Below are 14,032 nucleotides of genomic sequence, written 5' to 3' on the forward strand. Positions count from 1 at the left end.
GTTCCTCATTCAACCAGCAGACGCCATGTGTTTCTCATGTTGCCCCGACAGTCCTTTTTCATGAGATCTTCATGTTTTATTTCAGAGTAAAAGGGACAGAAAGTCTAATCTCTGTGTATCATGTTATAAGGTACAAATCACACTGAGGGAAAATGCTAGAAGAGAGAAGAATGAAAGGTGGGGGGAGCAGGCATGGTGGTGGTGGTGGTGGTGGTGTATAAATCTTCATGGGGTTTGCAGGGAAGGAAACTCTTATGCTGAGGAACAAGAAGCACATGTAGCGAGCAAGCTACCAGGAAATTGGTATAGTCTTGTATGATTTTATAGGGATCTTGGGCATGCCCTTCACATTAATTAGGATGTGGAGTGCGGAGGTATTTTTTACAGGAAACTAAGTATAGAACCCCTGCTGTCTGCCTCGGGGCTCCAGCTCCTGAGTCAAAAAAACCTAGAGGACTCTGTAACCAAAGTAAAGCGGGATAATGCAGGTCATATGCACACAAACAGGCTGACACACACCAAGTGGCATGAACACACACATAAACAGAGACGTGTATGCACATATGAGAGAAACATTACTTGCTGAGGACAAACACATGAGAAAATGAGCTTCTGCAGGTCTGAGTGGCCTGCACAGGTACTTTGTAATGTGGGATTTCAAGTTAATCAGTTTTTTTTTTTTTTTTACTTTATTTTGCTTTATTTTCTTACTTTGGAGTAATGTTTGTTAATGACTCCTCACCTGATTTAATCAGTATGTCACTGTGTACCGTTTTAATTTTTTTATTCACATTCTGGAGACTCACATTGTTGGGACTCGTCTCCTATTTGAGGACAAAAACTTGATCCCCACAAGCTAAACTTGGTTTGTGAGGCTGAAACACTTGCATTCTTACCTCAGATCCGCATTACCTCTTCTCCCCTTTTAGCCCCATGTGTCGGTGTGTGTGCGTTTGTGTGTGCGTGTTGACTGCCCATTTGCAAACTCCTCTCCTCTCTGCCCACCCAGGTAGTTCTTCAAAAGTACACAGTGGTAACTTCATCCTCTGTCTACTTAAATATGGCACCGCTGAAATGCCTGCGTTCAGTCGCCATCCTAAATGGAGACCAAAGGAAACTCAAAAACATGTCACCAAGCCAAACTTAACATCACATATCAGCATAAATGCATGTATGTATTTGTATGTGTGCACTGCTAAAAAATCTTTTAATCCTGTGTATTTTCCCCTGTAATTTAGTTCCTATAATCCTTAAGTTTTCATGAAATTCAATGGTACATAGTAGTATAGTGGTTTTCAGTCGTAGTCTGCTATTCCATGTAACACAATCCAACATTACTGTTTGTAATTTTATCTCACTGGGATCAGCCTCACTGTTCTGTACTGTTCACTCTGTTTGCATGGTAACACTTCCTGCTGCTGCTGCATCACATTAAAAGCATTTAAATGGGAAAAACATGGGTGACTTTTATTGTGAAGTAGTCACAAAAAAATGCAGTGTTTTTGTCACTGAGGTTAGCGCTGAAATAGTGCACACCTCATTACTTAGCATGGTAACCAACTCTTTTGTGTCCTGTTGTTGTGTAAGACTAAAACACATGTGCATGAAGTCAAATCGCAGCTGCAGTTATTACTGATCAACATCTTTATCAAAACAGAGTGACTTTGTTTGGCTGCACTGTAAAGAGATATCCTGTGTTTGCTGTAGTGTTAAACCACATACCGAATCACACCGAATCAACCAGGACTTTTAACATTAAAGTTTTTTTTTTTTTTTTTTAAAAACAAATGGAAATATCTGGCAGAGTACTGAGATTATTTCTAATTGTTTCCAATAAAACTCAACTTGTGTCAAGTATTTTCTGAATAAAAGTTTCATATTTCTGGATTTTAGTGCAGAAACCTGCATTATCCTTGTTTTCAGAAAACTTGAATCCTACTGCAAAAAGGTGGAAATATTTTCAATGAATAGGCTAGTTTTTTCCATGTTGGCCAATTCGTCCCGAGATAATGAAGTTTTTAAGACTCAATTTAGACAGAAATGACCTGATAGTAGATTTTTCACATCAACTTGCATTCTACACATATAAAAAAGTAGTGATTCCCAACCTGGGAGAAAATGAAAAAAATATATTTCTGCAATCATTAATGATTGACTGACTGCTAGTGAAAGGCATGTTAATTTTTGCTTTTTTCTTGTGAAGCATGGAAAACTTTTTTGGTTGAAATGGTCAAATATGCAACCAGTGACAAGGGGCTTCTTTGTCTGAAGGAATCACAAGCAAAAAGACGTTGAGATCTTGCAATGCAGGATGCTGTGGCAGTTGTCTCATAGTTTGACAACAAAGCACAGAAAAAAAAAGGCTTTTCCTCCCAGATATTGTGTTGCTTTTATTGCTGACCCTTTGCGCTCCCGCACAGAGAAACCTGAGGGCAGATCTGCAGTTGCAGAGGAGGAAGCACCATCGGAGTGAGTAGCACAGTGTCAAGACAAGCTGTGTCTAAACGTCTCGATGTATGTTTACACAATCTAATGCACAAGTTCAAAGGTGAAGGGGAAAAGGGCTTTTAATGTTTCCGGGTTTATTTATTCAGCCTAGTGTCTGGCTAAGAACTAACTCCCACCCGCCCCATCCCTCACTAACCCCCCACCCTGCCTCAGTTCAGGCCCTCCTACAAGGGTTCCCACCTCAAATGACATTGCAAAGCTTGCGATATGATTGGTGAAGAGCACAATGTGGTCTGTGTGAGGGGGGGGGGCACTATCCACATGTTTTCCGAGGCAAGTTAAGCACACACAGTAGTATATAAGGGCAATAAATCAGCAAACAGTCGACCACAACAGTCCCGCTCATTTCTGTTGAGGGGCGGGAGGGGCTCTGTTATCGATTTCAAATAGCTCATGTAATTTTCTTTACAAGCACAGATCACATGGTTTAATGGGTAATAAGTTGTTTCATTTTGAGAAGAGAAGTGAAAATGTGAATTACGTGTGGAAACTGCATCTGTATTGCATATGTATTAAAAACTAAATATGTGCCTCTCTCACTCTCAACAGATGTTCAAAAAATACTAAACACACACACACACACACACACACACACACTCACACGCACGCTATAAAAGTTGCTTTAGGTAGGCAGGCACATTATGCCAAACTTTAACTGTTGTTCCTGTGAGCACAGTCAATCATAAACAGTTGAGCCATTTTATTTGGCCAACTTGCTGTTAGTGGATAGTGTTGGCACTCTGACCAGAGGCTCATAAAATTGACATGTCTGTAAATTCATGCATTTATTGACACAAATTAATAGATGCAATGCCTTTCTCCGCTATTTCATTCCGCACTTCTCTCCAGTCCCAACCAGTGGACAGTTTTTGGACAAAGTCCCCAGTCTAATGGAAGCACTTTTTTCTTTCTTTCTTTCTTTCTTTCTTTCTTTCTTTCTTTCTTTCTTTCTTTCTTTCTTTCTTTCTTTCTTTCTTTCTTTCTTTCTTTCTTTCTTTCTCTAGTTTCAAATCTTTTAGCAGAGTGGTGCGGCCAGACTAAACAGAAAACAGAAAAGTTTACTGTGCACAGATGCACTCCAGTTCAGTTTGAGTCCAGGAACTCAAGCCAAAGAGTCATGGCTGACTGTATATTATGGCTATCAGGGGGCTCTCGTCTTCAGACAAGGACAAACCATTACATTATGCAGTGGAGAGAATATTCTTGAAGGGACAAAAACAAAACAAAAAAAATCAGTGCTGCTGCTTTCTGTGTGGAGTCTCCATGTTTTGTGGGTTTCCTGCAGGTGATCCAGTTTCTTCCCACAGTCCAGATTCATGCTGCTCAGGTGCAAAACTCCAGTCTTTCAGTGTTTGAATGTCTCTCAATGTATCCAGTCTTTTGGCGCCGCTGAATAGAAATAAACACCGGGCATTCTTAAGCAGCTCAAAAAACAAACTTAACATTGTTTTATCACCTTGAAACTTAATGATTTTTCCTAATTTTATAATAATTGCTTGCAGCCGCAGTGATTTTGAAGTGATGACATGTTTCAGAAGTCACTGCAGAACATGGTGCATTACGATTTTCATTTGTTCTATATCAGTGTTTTTATGATTTATGTTAATGCGGCACTTCCCTTCCTGAATAATAAATACGTTTATTTGGATTTTCTGTTATTGGAGTTTTATCATAAGAGGCAACATCACTGTGTAGGATAACAAAATGTAGAAAATGTCCCTATATTTTTCTGAACAAAGTGGATATACATTTGTTCATGCATGGCACATATGACATGTAAAACATCAAATATTTCAAAATTGGTGTAATAACAATTCTTTATGGGGATTTCTCTATGTTGTCACCTTTATCAAATGAGCAGACTCCACTGGTGTAAAAGAACAATTTAAATACTTTTCCACATATTGTGTTTTTATATGGTCAGAAAGAAATATATACTGTATATGTAAATGTCAACAAAACACTAGAGTTGTTGTTTGTCTGTTTGGTTTATTCAGCTGTCTAAGAACACAGCAAAGGGGCTGAGATCTTGTTCAGAACCAGCTTTCTGATCCACCGGTGATCCCACCCAGCGACAGGAAGTACTGTACATTACGGGTTAAACGTGCCATGAATTATGGGTTAAGGTTTTACCCCAGAAGAGAGTCCTTTGATGTCCCAAATCGCTGAGCAGTGAAGGGAGGAATGGCTCTCACGTGGCCTTTGTTAATGAGTTATGGTTATTTAGTAATGTGGCTGTGCTAGATACGTTGTAATGATGCATTTATGGAACTCATCCTCTGATTAAAACCAAAGCAAACAGGCTGCAGGCTTGAGAGCAAACTAACTCTGCTCTCCCAATCTCATTTTCTCAATTTCACCCTCACCCTCCCCGCGCTAACGAGATGTGCACAGGACACCCTGCTGGCTGCAGAGAGCATTGCCTCTGTGGGACAGATGAGCAGCAGGCTTTCGCCGATCAGCCTGGCTGGAAATCAGGAATGCCCTCCTTCTCCACCTCCTCATCCTCTGCTACCTCCTCCTCCTCCTCCTCCTCTTCCTCCTCCTCCTACTCCTCCTCCTCCTCCTTCCTTTCCTAATGGCTCATACCAAACTCACCAGGAGATCTGTGACCGCACCATCCTCAAACCATGAGAAGACTGCCACCAACTTCCCCAGAGGTGGAGGATTATGAGCACAAATGCTTTGCATCTGTGCACTTTCTATCTGTGCATGCCAGAGTGCTATTTCTACATAAGCTAAATGTAATGGGAGGCGGACTCGTGTCCCCAGAGGTTAAAGTCAAGGAGGGAGCGCCAATGTTTTTGCCTTGCAAACAGAAAAAGACAGAATACTCAGAGAGTTTATTCATATTTAATATCACTACTGAAGATTTCATTCATAAACTATTGATTGCAGCCTGCAGGGAGGAACTGCTGCAACTTAAATACAGTCATAGGCAAGTGAATGGAACTCTGTCATGAAACTGTATCCATCAATGCACATGCTTGTTAAGAGGTTTTATTAAAAAACGCTGAAAAGATGTTTCACTACTGTTCTGGTATTTTTATTATTTTATTTTTATGAGAACATAATTTTTTCCTCCCTTTCCGTTTTGTTTCTTTGCCTAAGTTTACATTCTCTTTACTGCCCCTTCTCCGGAGTTCAGCTGGAAGTGCTCTGTTTTCTCCACAAGAATTTTATGACTCTCTAACAGAGTGTTGAGACACAAAACACTTAAGCGGTGCTGGAAAGGACTGCGGGACGGGACTGACAAACAGGGACACAAAGCCTTGGAGGAATGAGGAGGAGAGAGATGGAGACAGACAGGAAGAGAGTGTGTGTGTGTATGTGTATGTGTGTGTGTGTGTGAAGCCAACATATTTCAGTGTGATGACCAAGCATTTCTTTTTGTTATTTAAAGTGATTTCCAAATCTCACAGGAAGTGTATTTGGCTTCCAGAGGACATGTGGTGTTAAATGTACCTGCTCTGCCCAGTTCTGCTCCGATTTGATCTTGATGAGCTGCATCTCACATGCTTAATGGTTCACAGCAGCTCTGCAGCATCTGTTCAATGTCTGAGGGTGGATATGCATTTTTAGGGCCAATAAGTGCACAAGTGACAGGGGTGGATGGAATAGTTCGCCCCAGATTAATCAGATTCAGCGCAATAACCCTGCAATCCTAGAAGTCTGAAGAGAAGCCCCGGATCTTTTAATTCAGACTTGCATTTTGAACCCCTCTGAAGTAGACAAAGAGGTAATTTGCAAAAGCATCTGGATCCGGTGGCGAAGCAGGCCGAGCAGCAGAGCGCGTTCCCATCCACAGCCCCTCTCCCGAAACCCCCTCCACCCAGCCCCCTTTCCCCTCCAACCACCACCCTCGTCTGTTTATCATAGGATCTCCAACACACAATCAAACATGAAAGGATGAGTGCTCGCAAGAGCCTTTTTAGATTTTGTGGAAATGTGACATCTCTGGAAACATTTAGCCTGTCATAGCTGCTGCTGCTCTTCAAAGAGCGCCGAGAGGAATAGATTAATGTTGCTTCTGTAACAAACCTTCTTCCTGTCTGTCCTCCTTTCCTACTAAACACGCTGGCTCCCTATATCTACTGTAACCATGCACAGAGATTACTGACTGTATAGTAATAAGGCAGCAAATCATTTTAAGATGTGTACTGTATGTGTATCAACATTGTACTGGCCATGATTTCAAACTGATAAGGCATTTGTGCTTAATTTTTATATCTCAAAATGTTTGCTTCTGTATCCCATTATGTAATCTAGATTTAAACTAATCTATATGTCTTTGAGTTATGCCGACTAAATGGGAAAGGCATGTGAACACATACTGTACAGCTGTATGTCATAATACCAAAGAGATGTGTATTCGCCCGGGATGGCACAAACTGAGGCGAAGACGTGTTGGCAGGAGTTAAAAATGTTTCAACTTGAAACAGAGATCGGTCAAAGGCTGAACTCTGCACACAGTCGATGTGTACATCGCTAGCTAGCTTGCTGAATGACTGTACAGTCAATACATTGGCTGGCTGGGGTGAATAAACAGCACACACCCACAGCTGGTCCAGTTGAGATAAAAAATGTTTTGCTTACTGTCTGAACAGAGCTGCCATGCCCCTGACCTTTGACCTTTGACATTGCTACTTTTTCACATGGTTTCAGGCCACAAAAAGTAACCATGAATAAAACTGATTGAACTTCAATGTCTAAAAATGCTGTGATTCAATCCAAATTAGTGTGACATGACACGGAGGAACTACCTCATCCCCAATCCCCAGCAATAAATAAAAGACTTTGGAGGTCCCAAGCCTTCCCACTTTGAGCCTCTGGCCTTGCCCACGCCTCATTCACCTGAGGCTGGGGGCTTGTAGGTGCAGAGTCCACGGAAGTCCAACAGAGGACAGGAGACGTCAGGGATCAGTAGTGTCTCAAGAGTCTACACTATTTTGTCATATTCGAGAAAGGGCCACAGGCAACAGAACAGAGCTTCTTTTGCGCAACAAAGGTTTTTGTACATAGTAATCGTATAGTTGCACACCTGTATTAACATAATACGACAGTCAAAAGAATTAAAGTTCTGAAGTAGTTCCCCAATGAAAATTGGAAATTTTATGTTGAAATAAAGGTGCTACATATAAGTTTTTGCCATTGCTTCATAGCCAATGTTAGCATTAAGAGCTGTTTACTTACCAGTCAAGAAGAAACCTTGTGCATTCCTTGACTTGACTGGAGCTGTCTCCAGCGGTGGAAAGCAATGCCAGTGTTAACTTTTGTTTTGTGAGACGAGGCGGACCAGCGGGCTTCAGCTGACTTCTCTGCAACACAATACATAAATGTCTCTCACATAACATCAAAACTGTTGTTTCTTCACATTCTGTTGAATTTTACTTGAATGTTTTGAACTAAAACTTTACATAACCATAGCCCCTTTAATTTGAAATTAATAAAACTTACTTACTTACATTTACATTAGAGTTCCTCTCCAGACACATTTTAAACTATGTAAAAAAGGCCACATTATAAGTATAAAAAAACAAACAAAAAGGGGCTGGAAGCACATCTACAGGTTGAAATTCCCACCACTGCTGCTTGTGTTAGGTTGACCAATTAAAGAGCAGTGCGTATCAAGATGGTTAGCGTTAGAAGAAACGCCGGAAACATTCAGCCACAAATGTTTAAGCCTCAGTCAGACCCAGACTCAGATGAGTTGTGCACCAAAATCTGCAACTAGCAGACGTATCAGAAGGGTTAGCGTAGTTAGCGTCCAATATTTGTTCATGTTATTCATTTGCTTGTTACTGGCAGTGGCGGTATTAGCGGTTGTACAAATGCAAACTCTCTCCCTCTCTCTGTACCGACATGGTTTCAGGTTTATTTTGCTCGCCCCCCCCCCTGCCCCATCTCCGCAAGTTAACAGGATTGGTTCCTTAGGTTTGTGACATATGAAACCCTGGCTGTCTGAATCCGTTTTTAGGAGGCTGTCATTGGTTTACTGCTCAGTGAAATACTAAGGCATGGAGTTGACTGCTTATTTCGCTCATGATATGTCTTATAATATATAAAAAACACCATATGGACAAGGTTTAAAACTTTAAGGTAACGGGAAAAGAGGAGTGGATTCCACTACATTTCTCTATGATGTTTTACAGTGTACATTGTTGTTATTTTTTTTAATGATGGCCAGTCACAGGTCAGATAAAAAGTGGCACTAGAGTACATCAAACAGCAGTAACACACTGGCACATGAAGTGTTTTGAGAATATAGACAGACTATAAGAAAGACGAGAGAGGGAGACAAAAATAGAGAGACAGAGAGGGTCAGACAGAGGGAAAGGAATGCTGTTTACTCATTGCACTCATCCATAAGAGGGCTCCATCTCAACAGTCAGTCGGCCGGACGTTGCCTTGAGTTCAGCACCACATCCAGCCAACAACACCCCCCCTTCTCCTCCCCCAGACCCCTCCACCCCCCGCCCCTGCCCCCCCGACCCTAAACTGCCACCACTTTACCAACACAAAAAGATGCAGCACGGCACTTTCCTTTTCACCCTAGCATGCAAACCCCGCCCCTTCCACACACCCTATCCAACACACACACACACACCCCTGGCCTCCCCCTTTCCCACCTTTGTATCAGTTGAAAGGCATATGGTTACTGCCATCCGATTCCCCCTGGCTGAAAGTGCCTTTCACTTTACCGCAGTTCACAAAGAGGTCAGACTACGGCAAACAGAAATATTGTGTGAGAGCTCACTTTTTTGTGCCTGAGCGAAGAGATGTGAGAGACACAAGAATAGCAGGGGGAGAGAGAGTCCCTGATAAAGTTACATCTGGTCAAACAAACCTCACTCCATTCCTCATGCCAGAGCGGGAGAATTTATGTTGTAGTGAATAAAGAGCAGTATTGGAGAGAATTGACAGAAACTAACCTCAGACATGGTCAGCCATACATCATTCATTCAACTCCACATCCATGCACTGAGTTTTCAAGCCAGGTCGGATTTCCTGATGTAGTTCAAACAGCTGCAGTTGAAATTTGCTGTTTGGAGCCTCAACAGTGGGTGTTTCAGTAAAGTCAAACTGAGGCAAATTCAGGAATGAGAACACAGCGGTGTCCTGTCTGAGGTGATCAGCACAATGAGAAAATCAATCACCGGTGGGCAGGTAGGGTTGATAGGAGCGAGGTGTCAGAAATGTCACAGAGGCCGGTGTGTGTAACACGATGAGGCAGTGTTTCAGTCACAAACCCCTGGGTCCTCTGGGCTATCTTGTCTCTCCAGCTCTCTTTGTGCTGCTCTGGTAAATGATTAATAATGAGTGTTCCTCTGTTGACCTTGTTTGTTAAAAGACTTGTACCTGACAACTTTCCACAGTTTGTGCACGAAAGGAAAACTATTTCTGACACAGACAGGGACCTACTCCTATTTCAGAACGTCTCCCTGTGCCACTTAAACGAGTCATAAAATAAGTACAGCTCTTTGAAGCTTTGCGAACGCTACCCCAGTGTCCCTATTGTTAACCTTAATAATTGTAGCCATGAGTTGCAGGGTAAATTTTCAGTCTGCAGCCCTGTAATTAGACTGCCTATTCAGGCACCAATTTATGACCAATATTTTTCTTGGCATTAAAAGCTACTGAGCTAAAGATTTGATTTCCAAACGGGAACTCTGGGGAACCACACCAAAACAGCCTCTGGAAAGAAACCGCACAGCCAAAGAGTCTTCAGCACTTCAAACACTTCAGTGCAAGCTAAAAGAGATTAATTCTGAAAAGCTAACTGCTGTTTACTTTGCCCTTTATGATGGTTCCTTTTAGTAGGATAACATTTGGTGAGAAAGTGTCAGACTGGGTTTTACTCGAGGCCTGCTGCTTCCCCGCAGACCGGGGACTCTTCGAGGAGGTCTTCCCCCAGCAACCTCCCTCCCAACCCCCCCTTGGGGAACAGACTGACGACCGGCCTGGAAGTGTGCCTTGTTCCACGGGGCCATCAAACATTTATTCAGCGCATAAGCTGCTGCCAGCAGCCTCACTCACAGCCTTGGGCACTGCAGTGAGCTGGGTGAAGGGAGGGCATGTCAGACTCACGGTTATGACAGCCATATAAAAGATAATGCAGTGAAGTTATACGCATTTCTACTTCACCGTGTGTAAACACAAGCAAGTGTGTGCGTTTGTGTATTAGGGAATGCGGTGGTGGTGAGGTTTTTTTTTTTTACCCCTGAACGGAAGACTGCCTCGCACCATAAATCTGTCCCTCATTGGGAAGACAAAATGAAAATGGCCCCATCATAAAACATCTGTAATGGCTCCATCCACCACCAACACATAATGGGGCAATTACCAAGAAGGGGGCTGGGACAGCATGAAGCCTTTAGCTCTCTTTGGTACGCTACACAATGCTTTGGTGTATGTGTTTGTGTCACATATGCATAGGTCTGTGCATATGCATATGTTTGTGCTTCATTTCAGCTTAGACCCACTATGTTAAGAGTGAATGATCGCAGAGGACGTCCACCTTTACCTGCTCATTGACCCTGGACCCCATTCCCCAAGAAAACCATCCTGTCCATGCTGCGCGGTGACAGACGGGCACATCTAATCTGAAATTGCATTATTGATGCCTGATCTTTTGCACGGCCCGGTCCGGGCCCTGCGTCTTCCACACCTCGTAATCAAGCATAATTGAGGTTAACTGTACGGCAGGGCTGAAACGCTAGACAGGTAAGCCGCAGCCTCTCATGATTAATGTAGTGTGTTAGTGTTCTGGGCTCTGACCTTTTGAGATAGGCCAGGCACCATTTTTAAGTGAAAGCTCTGCCTCTGCCGAGTTGTGGAGTTGTCCATCAAGTCCTCCTGCGCCCCGCCACCCTCCTCCTTCCACCTTCTACCCCACCATCACCCATCACCCCCACCCCCCCTTTCCAAAGTCAGATCCTTGTCTTGCTGCCTCATTGCCCCTGACCCATGTTTGTTTGCCTACATGTCTCGTTTTACAATGCAGAACCAAAACCTCTTTTTTTTTTACCACCCAGGTCCCTTTTCTTAAATCGGGTATGTCTTATGTAGAGGAGTGAAAAAGTTAATGGACATTGATTGAGCATGGATCAGGACAGAAGGAACTGCACCACTGACTCTGAGATTCAGGGTTTTTCTTTACTTTGAAACCATAAAATGTATTTCAGACTTACTCTGGAGATGCTCTTCTATTTAATTCCTGTCTTTTCCTTAAGTCAAACATGCATTTTAGGCCTAATTTGTCCTCCAGAGGACCACGTGTCCACACCAGTGAATGCCATTGTCCAGCCACTATTGGTCAACGACCCTCCCTCTCCTCTACACAAGCCTCTGCGGATGTGAATTGGCAGCGAGGTCACGTCCTTGCCTTGCTCCCAAACATAAGCATTGTCAGAGTTAACTGAGTAAATTTACTTTTGACTCAAGCTCATTCAGACCCTCAGACAAGCACACAGATACACTCAACAACAAAAAAAGATGGACTACAAGGACACAAAAAAGGACAATCTTCCTTTCTGCAGAGATTTGCAGGAGAATCTGAAGGTGTGCTTGTTAATCAGGGATGGCGAGGACCCGGGTCACCATCTGTAACATAGACCAGGGGCAGTAAATGGATGAGGAGGGGTGAAAGGGCACCCTCAGACATTCCTTTAGAAAATAAACAGAAGAAAAATGGACTTCTCTGGACAGGTATTCCAAGCAAATATATCTAGTTGACTTTAGTTTTTGATGTTTCCTGAGTTTTTAAATACATTCAATGTCGTATCTGTGGAGTTTCTAAGATACAAAAACCATAAATGGAAAAGCACGTGAAAGTGTGGTTTCCAGCACGGTTGAAATAAGCTACTTTGGCTTCATCCTCATGTTTCAAAAGCACAGTTGGGAGTGAGTTTAATGCAATTAGCAGGTTATCTGTGGTGAAGTGGAGGTGTCTTCTGTCTTCCTGTTACCGTATGGTCTGACAGGAGGGAGGGATGGCTTTCTGTAAGGCCACAGAGGAAGAAGCGGAGGAAAAGACAGGCAGATGCCCCCTCAGAGGAAAAACACCCAGGTCTTTTGTTACACTATGGCTGCTCTGTCTGGGGTTTATTATCTGTCTCCCACTTTGACAACAGTACCAAGAGCCACCAGCCTTTTGTTTTACAGTTTTGCTTCTCGTTTGGCAAATTATTTCAAAACTTTTCACAAAACACGTTTTTGTTCGTTTAAAAAGGAGTTCAAGAAAATGAATACAAGGGGGGGGGGGCGGTGAAAAAAAAGTAGTGACCTCTGGCATTAAGGCACAAGCAAGTGTATTTAATGTTTGGGGCCGCCCCTGCCTTTGTGTTGAAGCCAGTGGTTCAATGAAAGGCAGCAGTAGGGGTCACTTCAGGCATCTGCTGCTCTCCTGCACCACTCATCTGTCCATCTGTGTACGCTGCGGCCCTTCTGTCCACCGATACACACTCACAGTCACGCACATGCACACAGAAATACACACTCCTCTAATAATGCAAATGCACACATCGGATACTGTAGAGTCTGGAAGAGTGTTTTTATTGTGCGTCTGTTTAGCTCAGAGAAGCACCACCTTGCCCTGGCCTGTGTTCTTGGCTGGAGAGAGGTGTCCAGCTTCATTATTGAGGCAGAACCGCAGTATCCGCTAAAGCAGAGCGGTGGGAACTAGAGGAAACCGGAGAAGGAGGGACTCCTCTAGAGCAAAACAAAATGTGTGAGCAGAGAAACAGCCAATGACAAATAAATAATAAGCCGCTTGCTCGAATTTATCAGTAGCAGCTAAAAAGTCAGGCCTTGGCAGTGACCAAGCTCCTCTTTTTCTCTTCCCCTTTTCTTCATTTAAATTGCATCCATTCAACAAATCAAAGCACAAGACCTAAGTCCTCACAATAAATTTTTTCTAATGCTCCTTCCCGGTTAACAAATTTCTGCTTTCTTAGAGGTCCTCGCTGCCTGAGAGATCAGTGTGATTTATGCCTTTCCTGTCACTGATGAGGACATCACTGATAACAGAAGGGTTGAGTATGAGGAACATCTATGTCTCTGTGCGAGCCAAGACGTTTTTGTTTTTTATCTTGCAGACACTCCCGGGCTTTCCACTCAAAGCAACACCTAGTAGATCTTCACTTACACAGCCCTATAGAGCCCTGAAGAGGAGCCTTCACGCACAGATGTGGGGTGTCAGGACTATTTGTGTTATACATTCTCCACATTTCTGATGAAAAGGGCCCATCTCTTTGCCATTTTCGGTTCGCTTAGACTAATATATTAGGAGCAAGTTTCAAATAAACACAACTCTTTTTTTTTTTTTTTTTGTCTGGGTCTCTTGGCCTCAGTGTGGAGTGGAGGGACAATAAGGCGGTTGTGATGAAGAACTTTATTAGAACATTTAACTTGAGAGTGAGGGATTGAAGCGGGTAAACAAAGCATTCCTTTCCCTTTCATCACCATTTAACTGTTCCCCTAACATTCAGCCTCACCTCCAGGCCAGTGCCCAACAGACCGGGGA

The sequence above is a fragment of the Seriola aureovittata genome, chromosome 7 (assembly GCF_021018895.1).
Source record: "Seriola aureovittata isolate HTS-2021-v1 ecotype China chromosome 7, ASM2101889v1, whole genome shotgun sequence".
In the NCBI taxonomy this organism is placed as follows: Eukaryota; Metazoa; Chordata; class Actinopteri; order Carangiformes; family Carangidae; genus Seriola; species Seriola aureovittata.